This window comes from Rhinoderma darwinii, chromosome 3 (assembly GCF_050947455.1).
Source record: "Rhinoderma darwinii isolate aRhiDar2 chromosome 3, aRhiDar2.hap1, whole genome shotgun sequence".
Lineage (NCBI taxonomy): Eukaryota > Metazoa > Chordata > Amphibia > Anura > Rhinodermatidae > Rhinoderma > Rhinoderma darwinii.
The window spans coordinates 102,485,700-102,504,008 of record NC_134689.1 but is presented as its reverse complement, the minus strand read 5'-3'; positions in this window follow the sequence as shown (position 1 = coordinate 102,504,008).

The window sequence follows — 18,309 nt, the reverse complement described above, 5'->3', positions numbered from 1 at the left end:
AACGCATCAAAGGGAAATTCCATAATATGCTTGGCTCCGAATTAGGTACCAGAATTCTCTAAGCAAAGTGTTGCTGGGAACCTTAATTTTGGGATAGTCCAGAAGAGAACTAAGGTGGAATTCCCCAGTAATGACTTGATAGAGCAACATATACATTTTGCAGAATAATAAAAATGTATTTACCAAATCAGCCTTTCTAGACGATGGTTGGCAGTCGGGATAAGAAGTACAAAATCCTCAGGGCCCGGTTTGTGCAAATAATGGCTGTCAATTGAATGATTGTCAGAGGCTCTTTAATGGCTTCAAATAATTGCTGATTATTTCAGAAAATATATATTCTGCAGAAGTCTCTTTATGGGGTTTTCTAGGAATTGACCTAAAACATTAGGAGCTAAAATAGAAAAATAATAAACTTTTCTATATACTGTGATAACTGAGTCTCCCGAGTCCCTGTCATTCTTTGTTTCTGTATGATGTATGATGACGTGTCATCAATACCGATGACATAACTCATGACCTCAGCAGGCAGTGATTGCCACATCATCACTAAGAATGACTTGTCACCATGCACCCTCAGAAACAAAGAGCAACAGGGGAAATACTGTAGCAGACTAACGCAAGGGGATTTAGGAATCACTAAGGCAAGGATATAGAAACGCTTATTTGTTTTTTTTTATCTTTTGTCAATTGAAACCCATTCAACTACAAGCTGAGTTTTATCGTGTAAAGCATCACCATCTTATTGTTTGTGCTACAGTCCTATGGACAACTAAGTTTACATTATGCATCCATAAATGGACAAGTTAATCGATATTGTTATTAAGCATATATTGTGCTGTTATACTAAATACAAATGAAACAAAGACGTAAGGATCATATTCAATGTAAGAATTAAAATTCAACACGGTCACAAGTGTGTGGCACTAAAACACAAAAGAGAGGAGATTACTCCTATATTTTAGCAGTATACATACGTACAAATTTGTCCAACTCCATAATTTATGGTGCTGCATGAATAAGAGGCTATATGGATAGTTTGTGTGAATGATTAAATGAGTGGGTACCCACTAAGACGACCTAGTCTGTGGACGACAGCCCTAAAGACTGTATGTAAGGCATTGCCTGTAGTGGACAAATGGGCAGCTCCATTAATAAGGAAAACTCCCAAGAAGGTGGTGGATTGTCCATTAATTCAATAGTGTCAGCATCTTAATGTGGTTGTATCCTTTCATCTGCTAAAGTAATCGTTCTGATCTCTCTTAAATGGATCCAATGCATAAACCATGTTATCTACATAGGGAACATAATAATGTGGTGGTGTTATATTTCCTATGAAGATATATTTCCTATGTGGGATTTGTCAATGAGAGACAAGGTTGTTGTTCTTCAGCTACAAACTGGCTTAAATACCCGTTTTAACCTGTTTAAATGTATTTGCTGCACACGGTGACAAATCAAGTATTAGCAATCACTCATGAACCATAACAACTGCTTTTCTCCAGCTCATTGACTTGTGCAAATTATAGTCTGTAGACATTAGAGTGAATGGATGTTGCATACTTGTTGCAGTCCAATATGAAAAAGTTTAAATAATTAGATGAGAAAGGTTGTTGGTTTTATTTTTGTTACTAAATAATTTATTGAGTGTACTGTCTATTTTATTAATTAAAATGTTTATGCAAAATATTTTTTTGTAATGCTCACATTTATATTAACCTATAAAAAAACATGAACAGATTGCGACTTTGGAGAGACATGACTTATTACAAGTTATTAATGAGGTTTCCAAATGTTTGACGTGTGAACAATGGAAAGATAAGAACAAACTAAGTATTCTTACTTTCTGAGGTAGCAACTCTCTTCAGGATTTTTGTGCTTTCCTTGATCCAGAAGACTCAGGCAATGCAACCCCCTCCCCCAATACCCAGCTGGTCTATCTTCGGTATGTCAAATGGCAGCAGGTGCTAGGACTTCATGCTGTGAGTTTAGGCAACTGTATTTCCACTAACGCCCTATCAATGTAGAGTTTCCCCAGTTTGAAAGGAGATAAACAGCCCCAATTGTACGGTTGTTTTATCTTAAATCCTAATCAAATACTTTTGACTGGAGAACCACGTTTGCGAAAATGTAATATTAATTTAAGGCTCTGTTCACATTAAGTTTTTCTTCTACATTTAGCGTCTGTGCCATGAAAGGTTCCGATGTACATGCTAAACGTGTCCATAGAACTCCAGTGTCAGACATAGACCAAAAGAGTGTCTGACAATGTGTCTGGCCGGTATGTCGATACACAGCAAAAAAGAAAAGAAAAGTGGAATAGCGTAGTAGATGTATGATATTCAATCCCGTAGAGTCTAGTTAAAAAACATAAACATTTACTGGATGCCATATTAGCCTATGGCATCGGTCACTGGCCTCCATTAAAAGGTATGGTCTGTAAGCTCCAGTGACCTCACAGTCTATATGTATATACTGGACCTTTCCCAGGTGATCCTGTAGCCTTGAGAGGTTGATGAATGCGCCGAGCCCCGGGGAAGCTCCATTGATTCCATATATGTTAACTATTCATATATGGACAGCTACATCAATGGAGATTTCCTGGCTGGGAACGTCATTCTCAGGACCCACTGTGGACTTAGTTGGCTCCTGATTGCATGGCAGGTTGCAGAGGGAAGCTATGGTGGCAAGGAGACAGGAGGGAAGCTTCCATGTGGCAACAGTGGGGAGACAAGATAAAGAGCTGCGGGAAACCGAGTAACAGGAGCAGCAGAGAGGTGAGACATAAAAAAATATATTTTTTAACAAATTGTTTTTTCTTTGTAAAAGTAGCACATCCTTTCTGCATTTGCTATTGCCTTAATCATATTGATCCGCAGGATAAAGTTAACATGTTGCTTTTACCGCACGGTGAATGCTCTACAAGCAAGACCCTGGAGAACAATGGAGAATTGTTTTTTCCCATTCCACCCAACAAATATTTTTTTTCAGTTTCTTAATACGTTATATGGTAAATTAAATGGTTCTTTTAAAAACTACAAGCTTGTGCCGCAAAAAACAAGCCCTCATACAGCTATGTTGACGGAAAAATAAAAAGCTATGGCTCTTGGAATGCTACGATAGAAAAACTAAAATGAAAAACAAAAATTGTCTGTGTCTCCAAGGGGTTAAATTGAATTTGCAAGTGAATTAGAAATTACATTAAGAACAGAGTGTCTGGCCTCAATTAAATACAAACAATGACTGCACTACTGTATTTTCATTCATATACACCATTAGAAAGTTGGCAAAAGGACCAATGACCACAATTAGACTTTCATTTGGGGGCAAAAAATAAAAAAAAATACATATGTTCCTGGAAAACAATTCATATTCTCTACTGCACTGATTTTATTAGCCTTTGTTCTCAATGTATGTACCACACACAGATATAATCCAATGTCAGGGTATGTACACACGTAGTGTTTTCAGCCGTTTTTCGGGCCATAAACGTTACGAAAAATGGTTGAAAAATTTGGAAGCAGAGCGCCTACAAACATTTGCCAATTGATTTCAATGGGAAATACGGTGTTCTGTTCCGACGGGCGTTTTTTTTACGCCTCGTTTTCCGAAAATGGCGTGTAAAAACGCCCGCAAAAAAGAAGTGCATGTTACTTCTTGGGAAGTTTTTGGAACCGTTTTTCATTCACTCAATTGAAAAAAAGGTTAAAAAAAGCGGCCGTAAAAAACGCAGCGAAAAACGCGAGTTGCTCAAAAAACTTCTGAAAATCAGCAGCTGTTTTCCCTTCAAAACAGCTCCGTATTTTCAGACGGTTTTTTATTTTGTGTGTGCACATACCCTTATACAGTGTGTATTATACTCTACTCACTTTTATAAAGCTAGTACGTAGACGGACTTAGGAAACATGTTTTTGCTGCTATTTATAATTGCACTTATTCGCTTGCCTGTCTAGACAAAAATGGACTTGAAATTGTATGCTTTGAGAAGAAACTACATAATGCAAGTTTTGTTTTGGTACTTTGCTGTTTTGACACAGTATTTACTTGGAAACGTTGAAAAAAAGACAGCAATTTTAACCCCTTTCAAACCTTGCTCTTTGACCCAGAGAAAGCAAAACAGCCCCCTCATTGCCAACTATAGCCAGTTATGTCGTAGGAGGGGGGGTTCTTCCTGTGTAACATGTCAGTCAGATAGTTGCCCTGATGTAATGAGGGTATGTGCACAGGTTAAAAACCGCTACTGCAGAAACCTCTACGACAGAAATGTATCCCACACACCTCAACATTTGCTGTAAGGCCGGATTCACACTGTGCATTTTTGTTGCGTTTTTAGAATTAAAAGACATGGAAGCTTGACTACCAAAAAAAAACCTGCATGTTAAAAATGCAACAAAAACGCACAGTGTGAACCCAGCTGTCCATTAACTATACTGGCACTCATCTTTCTGCCCCCAAGATCTAGTATCCAGGGAGCTCCTATTTTCAGGCTTGAGCACTAGGGGAATCAATAACATTGTCGTCATAGATCCGGCAGAGTTTCCGGAGACAATAGTGCAGCACGCTGCGCTATTGTGTCCGGTAAAATCACGGACACCCCGACGGAAAGCCGACGGAACCCATTAAAGTCAATGGGTTCCGTCGGCAACTGGCGGTGTCCGTTGCGCAACGGAGCCGTTGATTCCATTATTCCCTTGTTCTGCTCCTCTGACGGAGCAGAACAACGGAACTGCACAACGCAGATGTGAACATAGCCTTATAAATGCCTACAGTACAGTGTTCTGCTGTATTGTATTATACATTGTCAAGTAAGCACACAATTTTAAAATGTACATTTAAACATTCCTTTAATCCAGAAATCCAGTAATGTATCTTGTATCTTTTAATGAATTTATTCCAAAAGAGGAAAAACTACCTTTAGATATAATCTTGAAAAGAAGCAAGCTGATACTGCTTCCCTTCTACTAGTAGCAGACTGTAGTATTGCCTAGCAGTCATACTAGCTGTCATAGGTAATAATAGATTCAAGCCACCTACTCTAAAACTGGAACTAGTGCGGCCAATGCATTAGAACCGTACACGCGCCGTGAGGTTCAATTTAGCACACAACTGTGCTTACCGGCAGTAATAGAATATACAATTAATAAACCGAATTGAGAGTCCCTGATGATGTGTCACATGTATTAGTGGCACGGAAACGCGTTGGACTGTCTCCTATGTCAGTGAGGTGCGTCAGTGCAGTATACTATAAGTGGAGAGGTTTTGCTCGGTGTTTGGAATAACGTCATCACACGAGTTTTCCTCTCTTCATGACTGACCACCTTATCTGAGCCTGTTCTATTGTAATTAGGGCTAGGATAGCCCATTTTTAATTATTATCAATTAAACAATATTTTAATCGTTCTACTACAGGCAGTAAATTTGAATCAATAACGGAACGAAATAATCTTATCATTGTGCATATTTTGTTACCTTTAGATATAATCTTGAAAAGAAGCAAGCTGATACTGCTTCCCTTCTACTAGTAGCAGACTGTAGTATTGCCTAGCAGTCATACTAGCTGTCATAGGTAATAATAGATTCAAGCCACCTACTCTAAAACTGGAAGGTGAGATAAAATGTTAAAAATTAGTTGGTGTCATTGACGATGTAAAGTGGAGTATACATCCTGTACATTAATACTCCTCTATCCATTCCTCTCCTACTTGGTGTAAACACGATAAGGTCAAACTCAATTTCAACTTAGAATATGTCATACCCACTACTTGGAAATAGCAAATGCCTTCAAGCAGTATAGTAAAATAATCATACACATAATATAGTAATCTAAGGAGAGAATAAAGTCAAGTCTTTAGGCCCTGTTCACATCTGCGTTAGGGTCCTCTGTCGCAGATCCGGGATAGATTACTGAAAACAATAGCACAGCATGCTGCGCTATTGTTTCCGGTAAAACCACAGACAGCTAGACGGAAAACCGATGGAACCCATTAAAGTCAATGCAGGATCTGCCTGTTATCAATTATGAATTTAGATGTAGTCGATAACAGGTGGATCCTGCGTGGACCCGCTGTTACCGAAGCCGACAGTCCCACTGACCTGATGGATTCAGGTTCCAGAGCAAGATACAGCTTTTATGTGTTCAGAATATATAGAAGCTGTATCTCACAAAGTTAAATTATTATTTTTTTTAACAAAAAACAATTCAAAAGTTGCATTAAACACCATAATATATTGTTTTATTTTAAAAAAAATGCCCAAAGGTTCACATAGTCTTTAAACAGTATTTAAGGAAACTGCATTATCAGCAATTCTTCAACGTGTATATCGTCCTTTACTCCTATAAAATAGGGCTCAGATTGCCTATTTCAGCACTGTACGCCTATTAGACAAACCATCAAAACTATAATGAATGTGCGCAGGACAAACATATATTCACAAAAGCTAAATTAATTTTATTATGGCAATCAATAAAAAATTCTCATGTTAAAGAGGCAGAACATCTAACAAACTAAGCGGAAGCCATAATGGTTGTAATAATCACATGTAAACATGAAGAAGCAACGATGAAATGCATGTTGGAGTGCGGTTGCCTTCTTTGGTCTTTATACACATTACTTTTTGGTACTAACTGCAATTTGTTTGACACTTTAGGCAGGGCCGTATTTAGAGTTGATGCTGCCCTAGGCACTTTTAGTGCTAACGCCCCCATTACTCACAGCATAGCTCGCTGACAAAAGATAAGTAATAATTGTTTTACTTTTTTATGTGCTACTAATGTTGTTTTTTTATGTTTTTACAAGTTCGGTTCTTGGACTTCTTCGGATTCGAGGACTACTTCGATGACAGCATTTTTTATTTTCAATAAAAAGGTTAACAAGGGTTGTGTAGGTTCTTTATTTCAGTAAAATATTTTTCTGTGTGTCTGTTTCTTTTTAATTTTATTACTATCGCCTTAGTAATGGCCACTCTATGATTGACAGCGTCCATTGCTAAGGTGGGGCTTAGTGTCAACCGCAGAAAAGGCAAGCACGAACCCACATTATTACCCCGTACCCACTGCCACTAGGGATGCCGGGAAGAGCCGGGTACGATACAGCCACAGGCTGGTATCATTAGGCTAGGAAAGTCCAAAAACCATGGGTCTTCCCACCCTTGTAATTCTAGCCTGCTGCTGCTATCTTGTATCTGGCTAATTATGAAAAATGTGGTGGGACCCCATGTTGTTTTTTTCAATTATTTATTAAAAAAAACAAAAAACAATGTGGGTTCCCTCCAATTTTTAATAACCAGCCAGATACAACAAAGGAGCAGCAGCTAAGCATTACCAGAGTGGGAAGGGCCTCTGTTTTGTGCTTTCCCAGCCTAATAATTCCAGCCTCCGGCCTCCCCAGTGCCCGATTTTTGCTGCAGATGGTTGGAAAACTGGATCGTACCCGTTTCATCCCAGTACCCTTGGTGGCGGTGGGTACAGGTGTAATAATGGGGGCTTACAGCTACTCTTTTCACCGGCTAACACTAAGCCCCTCCTTAGTAATGGATGTTATCTATCAGACAGCGGTCATAACTAAAGGCAGTAGTAGTAGTAATTTTTTTAAAAAGCATCAAAATAAAAATATTTTATTAAAATAAAATCCCCCACACAACCCTTGTTATTTTATTGAAAATAAAAACGCTGTCATCAAAAAAGTCCTCCAATCCGAAGTAGTCCAACAACTGAACCTGTAAGAAAAAAAAAAAAAAAAAACATTAGTAACACTAAAAAATAAAAAAGCAAAACAATTATTATACTCACCTTTCTGGATTCGTGACCGTTAATTAAGCAGTGACAGCTCTCAGCTGTCATTGGATAGTTTACATCAACTGGTCCCAGTTTATCCCCGGGACCTTGGCCTACTTTTTAAAGTAGGCCAATGAACTTAGGTAACCAGCCACCATGTGATGGAAACAAACCAATGACAGCTTAGAGCTGTCACTGCTCAGTTGACTGAGCCTTCTATGTGGTGCAGGATCACCCAAGATGCGCCAGAATTTTGGAGCATCTCGAGTGTGTGCCACTATGAACCTAGTCCTTTAGATACAAAGGAATTCCCGCACTGGGAGTTACTAACGTCACCATTTACATTTGCTGTTGATGCAGGCCTGGTCTTTTCAAATCGGGCCTGCTCCAGTGGAACGATGCCAGATGGCACGATGACGTAATCGCGCCGCCTACGCCACAAGAAAATCGTTAAATGGCGAGGAAGGGAACTGATGTTTCACTTGCCTTGCCTGTGATTTCAATTGAATTTGCGTTTTAAGGATGCAGATACAATTGAAGCTACCCTCTTGTCCCGGGGCTGTGACATACAACATTGTAAAATAATACATACATTACCTGGTGCCGTCCAGTTGTGCTGTGGATCAACTGTGTCCCTCAGCACTGTCCAGAAATGTCTACAAAGCTACATAAACTATGTTTGAGCAAGGCTGGCCTTAAGTTGGAATGCGCCCTGTGCAAGACTCTCTATTGCTGCCCTCCACAAACCAAAAATGAACCACATATATACTGTACGGATGTAGCCATTATATAAATCAGGAGCGTAGCTAACCCCCTTAGCTACGCTCCTGAATTATATAATGGCTACATCCGGGGGCAACTAGGTGGTAGGGAAGTAGGGAGCGCCGCGAGCAGCTGATCACTGCTGAGAGACACCCTGTATGTCTGACACCTGCAGCAGCAATCAGCTTTAGGAAGAGCCAGGAGTTCATGCAGCGGCATTCTGACTAGGGTCTGTGAAGGCCAGGGAGTGGACCAGTCCAGTCACCTGACCTCACGTTAGTGACATGACGTCTAATGACTCAGGTCAGATGACTGGACTTGTCCACTCCCGGGCTAGTCAGAAGGAACTCCGCCGCATGAGCTCCTTGGCTCTTCTGGTAAGTCACGTCAGGCAGAGCGGAGAGTGGTAGCAGTTTACAGTGTGGCGCTAAGTACAAGGGGGGAGTGAGGCGCTATTTAAAAGGGGGGGGGGAATGTGGCACTATTTACAAGGGGGGAGTGTGGCGCTATTTACAAGGGGCAGCTGCCTGTGTGTGGTGTGTGGCGCTACTTACAAGGGGCAGCGGGCTGTGTGGCACTATCAACAAGGAGGGGAGTGTACCGCTATTTACAAGGGGTGGAGTGTGCCACTATCTGAAGGGGGGAAGCGGACTGCGTGTGAAACTATCTACAAGGGGGGCTGTGTGTGGCACAATCTACAAGGGGGGCTGTGTGGCACTATTTACAGTCGGGGCTGTGTGTGGCGCTATTTACAAGGGGGGCTTTGTGGTGCTATTTACAAGAGGGGCTTTGTGTGGCACTATGTACAAGGGGGGCTGTGTGGCGCTATTTACAAGGGGGGCTGTGGCACTATTTACAAGGGGGGCTGTGTGTGGCGCTATCTACAAGGGGGCTGTGTGTGGAATTATCTACAAGGAGGGCTTTGTGTGGCGCTATTTACAAGGGGGGCTGTGTCTGGCACTATCTACAAGGGGGGCTGTGTGTGGCACTATCTACAAGGGGGGCTGTGTGTCACTATCTACAAGGGGGGCTGAGTGTGGCACTATCTACAAGGAGCGCTTTGTCTGGTGCTATTTATAAGGGGGGCTGTGTGTGGCACTATCTCCAAGGGGGCTGTGTGTAGCACTATCTATAAGGGGGCTGTGTGTGGCGCTATCTACAAAGGGGCTGTGTGGCACTATCTACAACATCGGGCTGTGTGTGGCGCTATCTACAAGGGGTGGAGTGTGCCACTATCTACAAGGGGGGTAGCGGGGCTGTGTGGCACTATCTACAAGGGGGCTGTGTGTGGCACTATCTACAAGGGGGGCTGTGTGGCGCTATTTACAATCGGCGCTGTGTGTGGCACTATTTACAAAGGGGGCAGTGGCGCTATTTATAAGGGGAGCTGTGTGTGGCACTATCAACAAGGGGGGCTGTGTGGCACTATTTACAAGGGGGGCTGTGTGTGGTGCTATTTACAAGAGGGGCTGTCTGGTGCTATTTACAAGGGGGGCTGTGTGTGGCGCTATCTACAAGGAGGGCTGTGTGTGGTGCTATTTACAAGGGGGGCTGTGTGGCGCTATCTACAAGGGGGGCTGTGTGGCGCTATTTACAAGGGGGACTGTGTGTGGCGCTATCTACAAGGGGGCTGTGTGGCGCTATTTACAAGGGAGACTGTGTGTGGCACTATCTACAAGGGGGGCTGTGTGGCACTATTTACAAGGGGGGCTTTGTATGGCGCTATTTACAAGGGGGGCTGTGTGTGGCACTATCTACAAGGGGGGCTGTGTGTGGCGCTATCTGCAAGGGGGGCTGTGTGTGGCACTATCTACAAGGAAGGCTGTGTGTGGCGCTATTTACCAGGGGGGCTGTGTGTGGCGCTATCTACAAGGTGGGCTGTGTTTGCCGCTATCTACAAGGAGGGCTGTGTGGCGCTATTTACAATCGGGGCTGTGTGTGGCACTATTTACAAGGGGGGCTGTGTGGCACTATTTACAAGGGGGACTGTGTGTGGTGCTATCTACAAGGGGGGCTGTGTGTGGCACTATCTGCAAGGAGGGCTGTGTGTGGCACCATTTACAAGGGGGCTGTGTGTGGCACTATCTACAAGGACGGCTGTGTGTGGCACTATCTACAAGGGGGGACTGTGTGGCGCTATTTACAAGGGGGGCTGTGTGATGCTATTTACAAGGGAGGCTGTGTGTGGCACTATCTACAAGGGGGCAGTGTGTGGCACTATCTACAAGGAGGGCTGTGTGTGGCGCTATCTACAAGGGGGGCTGTGTGTGTCGCTATCTACAAGTGGGACTGTGTGGCGCTATTTACCATTGGGGCTGTGTGTGACGCTATTTACAAGGGGGCTGTGTGGCGCTATTTACAAGGGGGTGCTGTGTGTGGTGCTATCTACAAGGGGGGCAACTGTATGGGGGCATTATACTGTGGGGACAGCTATGGGGGCATTTTATTGTGGGGGCAACTATGGGGGATTATACTATGTGGGGGCAGCTATGGGGGGCATTATACTGTGGGGGCAGCTATCGGCGGCATTATACTGTGGGGACAGCTATGGGGCCATTATACTGTGGGGGCAGCTATGGGAGGCATTATAATGTGTGGGGGCAGCTATGGGAGGCATTATACTGTGTGGAGCAGCTATGGAAAGCATTATACTGTGTGTGGGCGCTATTTACAAGGGAGACTGTGTGTGGCACTATCTACAAGGGGGGCTGTGTGGCACTATTTACAAGGGGGGCTTTGTATGGCGCTATTTACAAGGGGGGCTGTGTGTGGCACTATCTACAAGGGGGGCTGTGTGTGGCGCTATCTGCAAGGGGGGCTGTGTGTGGCACTATCTACAAGGAAGGCTGTGTGTGGCGCTATTTACCAGGGGGGCTGTGTGTGGCGCTATCTACAAGGTGGGCTGTGTTTGCCGCTATCTACAAGGAGGGCTGTGTGGCGCTATTTACAATCGGGGCTGTGTGTGGCACTATTTACAAGGGGGGCTGTGTGGCACTATTTACAAGGGGGACTGTGTGTGGTGCTATCTACAAGGGGGGCTGTGTGTGGCACTATCTGCAAGGAGGGCTGTGTGTGGCACCATTTACAAGGGGGCTGTGTGTGGCACTATCTACAAGGACGGCTGTGTGTGGCACTATCTACAAGGGGGGACTGTGTGGCGCTATTTACAAGGGGGGCTGTGTGATGCTATTTACAAGGGAGGCTGTGTGTGGCACTATCTACAAGGGGGCAGTGTGTGGCACTATCTACAAGGAGGGCTGTGTGTGGCGCTATCTACAAGGGGGGCTGTGTGTGTCGCTATCTACAAGTGGGACTGTGTGGCGCTATTTACCATTGGGGCTGTGTGTGACGCTATTTACAAGGGGGCTGTGTGGCGCTATTTACAAGGGGGTGCTGTGTGTGGTGCTATCTACAAGGGGGGCAACTGTATGGGGGCATTATACTGTGGGGACAGCTATGGGGGCATTTTATTGTGGGGGCAACTATGGGGGATTATACTACGTGGGGGCAGCTATGGGGGGCATTATACTGTGGGGGCAGCTATGGGCAGCATTATACTGTGGGGACAGCTATGGGGCCATTATACTGTGGGGGCAGCTATGGGAGGCATTATAATGTGTGGGGGCAGCTATGGGAGGCATTATACTGTGTGGAGCAGCTATGGAAAGCATTATACTTTGTGTGGGCTGTATGGTGGGCATTATACTGTGTGGGGGCAGCTATGGTCGGCATTATACTGTGGGGGCAGCTGTGTGTGACACTATCCACAAGGGGGGCTGTGTGCCGCTATTTACAAGGGGGACTGTGTGTGGCGCTATCTACAAGGGGGGCTGTGTGTGGCGCTATTTATAAGGGGGCTGTGTGTGGCACTATCTACAAGGGGGGCTGTGTGGCACTATTTACAAGAGGGGCTGTGTGTGGCGCTATTTACAAGGGGGGCTGTGTGGTGCTATTTACAAGGGGGGCTGTGTGTGGCACTATCTACAAGGGGGGCAGTGTGTGGCACTATCTACAAGGAGGGCTGTGTGTGGCGCTATCTACAAGGGGGGCTGTGTGTGGCGCTATCTACAAATGGGGCTGTGTGGCACTATTTACCATTGGGGCTGTGTGTGGCGCTATTTACAAGGGGGCTGTGTGGCGATATTTACAAGGGGGTGCTGTGTGTGGCGCTATCTACAAGGGGGGCAACTGTATGGGGGCATTATACTGTGGGGACAGCTATGGGGGCATTTTATTGTGGGGGCAACTATGGGGGATTATACTATGTGGGGGCAGCTATGGGGGGCATTATACTGTGGGGGCAGCTATCGGCGGCATTATACTGTGGGGACAGCTATGGGGCCATTATACTGTGGGGGCAGCTATGGGAGGCATTATAATGTGTGGGGGCAGCTATGGGAGGCATTATACTGTGTGGAGCAGCTATGGAAAGCATTATACTGTGTGTGGGCTGTATGGTGGACATTATACTGTGTGGGGGCAGCTATGGTCGGCATTATACTGTGGGGGCAGCTGTGTGTGACACTATCCACAAGGGGGGCTGTGTGCCGCTATTTACAAGGGGGACTGTGTGTGGCGCTATCTACAAGGGGGGCTGTGTGTGGCGCTATTTACAAGGGGGCTGTGTGTGGCACTATCTACAAGGGGGGCTGTGTGGCACTATTTACAAGAGGGGCTATGTGTGGCGCTATTTACAAGGGGGGCTGTGTGGTGCTATTTACAAGGGGGGCTGTGTGTGGCGCTATTTACAAGGGGGGCTGTGTGGCGCTATCTACAAGGGGGCTGTGTGGCGCTATTTACAAGGGAGACTGTGTGTGGCACTATCTACAAGGGGGGCTGTGTGGCACTATTTACAAGGGGGGCTTTGTATGGCGCTATTTACAAGGGGGGCTGTGTGTGGCACTATCTACAAGGGGGGCTGTGTGTGGCGCTATCTGCAAGGGGGGCTGTGTGTGGCACTATCTACAAGGAAGGCTGTGTGTGGCGCTATTTACCAGGGGGGCTGTGTGTGGCGCTATCTACAAGGTGGGCTGTGTTTGCCGCTATCTACAAGGAGGGCTGTGTGGCGCTATTTACAATCGGGGCTGTGTGTGGCACTATTTACAAGGGGGGCTGTGTGGCACTATTTACAAGGGGGACTGTGTGTGGTGCTATCTACAAGGGGGGCTGTGTGTGGCACTATCTGCAAGGAGGGCTGTGTGTGGCACCATTTACAAGGGGGCTGTGTGTGGCACTATCTACAAGGACGGCTGTGTGTGGCACTATCTACAAGGGGGGACTGTGTGGCGCTATTTACAAGGGGGGCTGTGTGATGCTATTTACAAGGGAGGCTGTGTGTGGCACTATCTACAAGGGGGGCAGTGTGTGGCACTATCTACAAGGAGGGCTGTGTGTGGCGCTATCTACAAGGGGGGCTGTGTGTGTCGCTATCTACAAGTGGGACTGTGTGGCGCTATTTACCATTGGGGCTGTGTGTGACGCTATTTACAAGGGGGCTGTGTGGCGCTATTTACAAGGGGGTGCTGTGTGTGGTGCTATCTACAAGGGGGGCAACTGTATGGGGGCATTATACTGTGGGGACAGCTATGGGGGCATTTTATTGTGGGGGCAACTATGGGGGATTATACTATGTGGGGGCAGCTATGGGGGGCATTATACTGTGGGGGCAGCTATGGGCAGCATTATACTGTGGGGACAGCTATGGGGCCATTATACTGTGGGGGCAGCTATGGGAGGCATTATAATGTGTGGGGGCAGCTATGGGAGGCATTATACTGTGTGGAGCAGCTATGGAAAGCATTATACTTTGTGTGGGCTGTATGGTGGGCATTATACTGTGTGGGGGCAGCTATGGTCGGCATTATACTGTGGGGGCAGCTGTGTGTGACACTATCCACAAGGGGGGCTGTGTGCCGCTATTTACAAGGGGGACTGTGTGTGGCGCTATCTACAAGGGGGGCTGTGTGTGGCGCTATTTATAAGGGGGCTGTGTGTGGCACTATCTACAAGGGGGGCTGTGTGGCACTATTTACAAGAGGGGCTGTGTGTGGCGCTATTTACAAGGGGGGCTGTGTGGTGCTATTTACAAGGGGGGCTGTGTGTGGCACTATCTACAAGGGGGGCAGTGTGTGGCACTATCTACAAGGAGGGCTGTGTGTGGCGCTATCTACAAGGGGGGCTGTGTGTGGCGCTATCTACAAATGGGGCTGTGTGGCACTATTTACCATTGGGGCTGTGTGTGGCGCTATTTACAAGGGGGCTGTGTGGCGATATTTACAAGGGGGTGCTGTGTGTGGCGCTATCTACAAGGGGGGCAACTGTATGGGGGCATTATACTGTGGGGACAGCTATGGGGGCATTTTATTGTGGGGGCAACTATGGGGGATTATACTATGTGGGGGCAGCTATGGGGGGCATTATACTGTGGGGGCAGCTATCGGCGGCATTATACTGTGGGGACAGCTATGGGGCCATTATACTGTGGGGGCAGCTATGGGAGGCATTATAATGTGTGGGGGCAGCTATGGGAGGCATTATACTGTGTGGAGCAGCTATGGAAAGCATTATACTGTGTGTGGGCTGTATGGTGGACATTATACTGTGTGGGGGCAGCTATGGTCGGCATTATACTGTGGGGGCAGCTGTGTGTGACACTATCCACAAGGGGGGCTGTGTGCCGCTATTTACAAGGGGGACTGTGTGTGGCGCTATCTACAAGGGGGGCTGTGTGTGGCGCTATTTACAAGGGGGCTGTGTGTGGCACTATCTACAAGGGGGGCTGTGTGGCACTATTTACAAGAGGGGCTATGTGTGGCGCTATTTACAAGGGGGGCTGTGTGGTGCTATTTACAAGGGGGGCTGTGTGTGGCGCTAACTACAAGGGGGGCTGTGTGTGGCACTATTTACAAGGGGGGCTGTTTGTGGCGCTATCTACAAGGGGGGCTGTGTGTGGCGCTATCTACAAGGGGGGCTGTGTGGCGCTATTTACCATCGTGGCTGTGTGTGGTGCTATTTACAAGGGGAGCTGTGTGGTGCTATTTACAAGGGGGGCTGTGTGTGGCGCTAACTACAAGGGGGACTGTGTGTGGCGCTATCTACAAGGGGGGCTGTGTGTGGCGCTATTTACAAGGGGGCTGTGTGTGGCACTATCTACAAGGGGGGCTGTGTGGCACTATTTACAAGAGGGGCTGTGTGTGGCGCTATTTACAAGGGGGGCTGTGTGGTGCTATTTACAAGGGGGGCTGTGTGTGGCGCTAACTACAAGGGGGGCTGTGTGTGGCACTATTTACAAGGGGGGCTGTTTGTGGCGCTATCTACAAGGGGGGCTGTGTGTGGCGCTATCTACAAGGGGGGCTGTGTGGCGCTATTTACCATCGTGGCTGTGTGTGGTGCTATTTACAAGGGGGGCTGTGTGGCGCTATTTACAAGGGGGACTGTGTGTGGCGCTATCTACAAGGGGGCTGTGTGTGTCGCTATCTACAAGGGGGGCAACTGTATGGGGGCATTATACTGTGGGGACAACTATGGGGGGCATTATATTGTGGGGGCAACTATGGGGCATTATACTATGTGGGGGCAGCTATGGGGGGCATTATACTCTGGGGACAGCTCTGGGGGCATTATACTGTGGGGGCAGCTATGGGAGGCATTATAATGTGTGGGGGCAGCTATGGGAGGCATTATACTGTGTGGGGCAGCTATGGAGCGCATTATACTGTGTGGGGGCTGTATGGTTGGCATTATGTTGTGTGGGGGCAGCTATGGGCGGCATTATACTGTGGGGGCAGCTATGGAGGTATTATGCTGCATGGGGGCAGCTATGGGGCATTATGCTGTATGGGGAATTTGGGCATTTTACTGCATTGGGGCATCTGTGTGGGCATTATACTGTTTGGGGCATCTGTGTTGGCATTATACTTTATGGGGCATTTGTGTGGGCATTGTACTATATAGGGCATCTGTGTGTGCATTATACTGTATGGGCCATCTGTGTGGGTATTATACTGTATAGTGGCAGCTATGGGGGCGTTATACCGTGTGGGCTGAACCGGGTGTGTAGCGGGGTTTGGGTGGGGTTAGAGGCATGGCTTAAAAGAAAAAAAAATTGCCACTGAGCGCCACATCGATTGTCCCTCTTTGTGATACTTGAAAGTATATCACAGTTTACAGGGAGGGCTGTATAGCACTGTATGGGGAGTCTGTATAGCAATGTTTACAGGGGGGGCTGTATGGCACTGTCTACAGGGGGGGCTGTATAGCACTGTCTACAGAGGGGCTCTATAGCACTGTCTACAGGGGGTCTGTATACAGGGCCGCCATCAGGAATTTCAGGGCCCCATACAGCTACATTTTTTGGGCCCCCCTACCGTGGCACCGCCTGTTAACGATACTCCGTCCAGCACTATATCATGCTACCCAGGGCCGCCATCAGTGGGGTATTAGGGGTACTGATGTGAGGGGCCCGACCAAACCTAATTGAAAGGAGGGCCCGGCAACTGCCGCGACTTGCCTTTGGTAGAAAAAAAACAGGCCCCTGCAATGGGGCTCGTTTTTTTCACCAAAGGAATGTCGTGAGCTGCGGGGCCCCCCTCTCGTCATGTGGGCCGTCAAACACCGCCCGCGTGACCGATCACGCGCATCCGCAAACTCCCACGCACCCGCGACCGCCCGCGCATGCGTCCACCAGCACGCACCAGCGACCGCACGTACCCGTGACCGCCCGCCCGCGCACCCGCGACCGCTTTGAACCGCGCACCGAATTTTGAGGCAGATTTTGACCTGCCCACACTATCTTGCCGCGTTTTTTGCCCGCGGCGATTGAGGACAGCAGACAAAAAAATGCAGCGAAAAATGCATTTTCTGCCTAACATTGATTTCGATGGGAGGTCAGAGGCAGAACCGCGGCAAGAAAGGACGCGCTGCTGTTCCTTTTTTCCGTGACTGGCTCTCATTGATTTCAGATTAAATCAATGGGAGGCGGTTTTGGAAGTTGTTTGGTGCTGATTCTGACGCAGTGTCCGAGTCAATATCAAGGCCCAAAAACTCTGTGAACTGGGCCTTATTGTTAGGGCTTATTCAGACGAACGTGTAATACATCCGTTTTATTTATGTTACTCTATGGGGCCGTGCAGACTGTCAGTGATTTTCATGCAGCGTGTGTCCGTGTGTCCGCTGCGTAAAACTCACGACATCAATGGGAGGCAGAAAATGCATTTTTCGCTGCGTTTTTTGTCTGCTGTCCTCAATCGCCGCGGGCAAAAAACGCGACAAAAAAACGCGGCAAGATAGTGTGGGCAGGTCAAAATCTGCCTCAAAATTCTTTAAGGAATTTTGAGGCAGATTTTTTTTTGCCTGCAAAATACTGTGTGAACAGGGCCATACATAAACAGCACTTTGAGATAATTTACTCACTGTGTCAGAAGAGCTGCTCCCACTCCAGTCCTCTTCCGGCGATGTCTTCCAGGCGAGGTCTCCGGTCCAGATGTCCAGTCCTTCACCTCCAGCCAGGCTCCAGGTAAGTTTTGTCCATGTGTGTCCGCGGGTGCGCGCGCGGGCGATCGCGGGTGCGCGCGCGGGCGATCGCGGGTGCGCGCTTCCGGGCTTTCGCGGGTGAGCGGGCGGTCGCAGGTGCGCGCTCGCAAGTGCGCACGCACGGGAGTTTGCTTGTGCGCGCGATCGGTCGCGCGCGCGGGCGGACGGTTTGACGGCCCCCCATGACAAAGGGAGCTCACGACATTCTTTTGGTGAAAAAAACGGGCCCCATTGCAGGGGCCCGT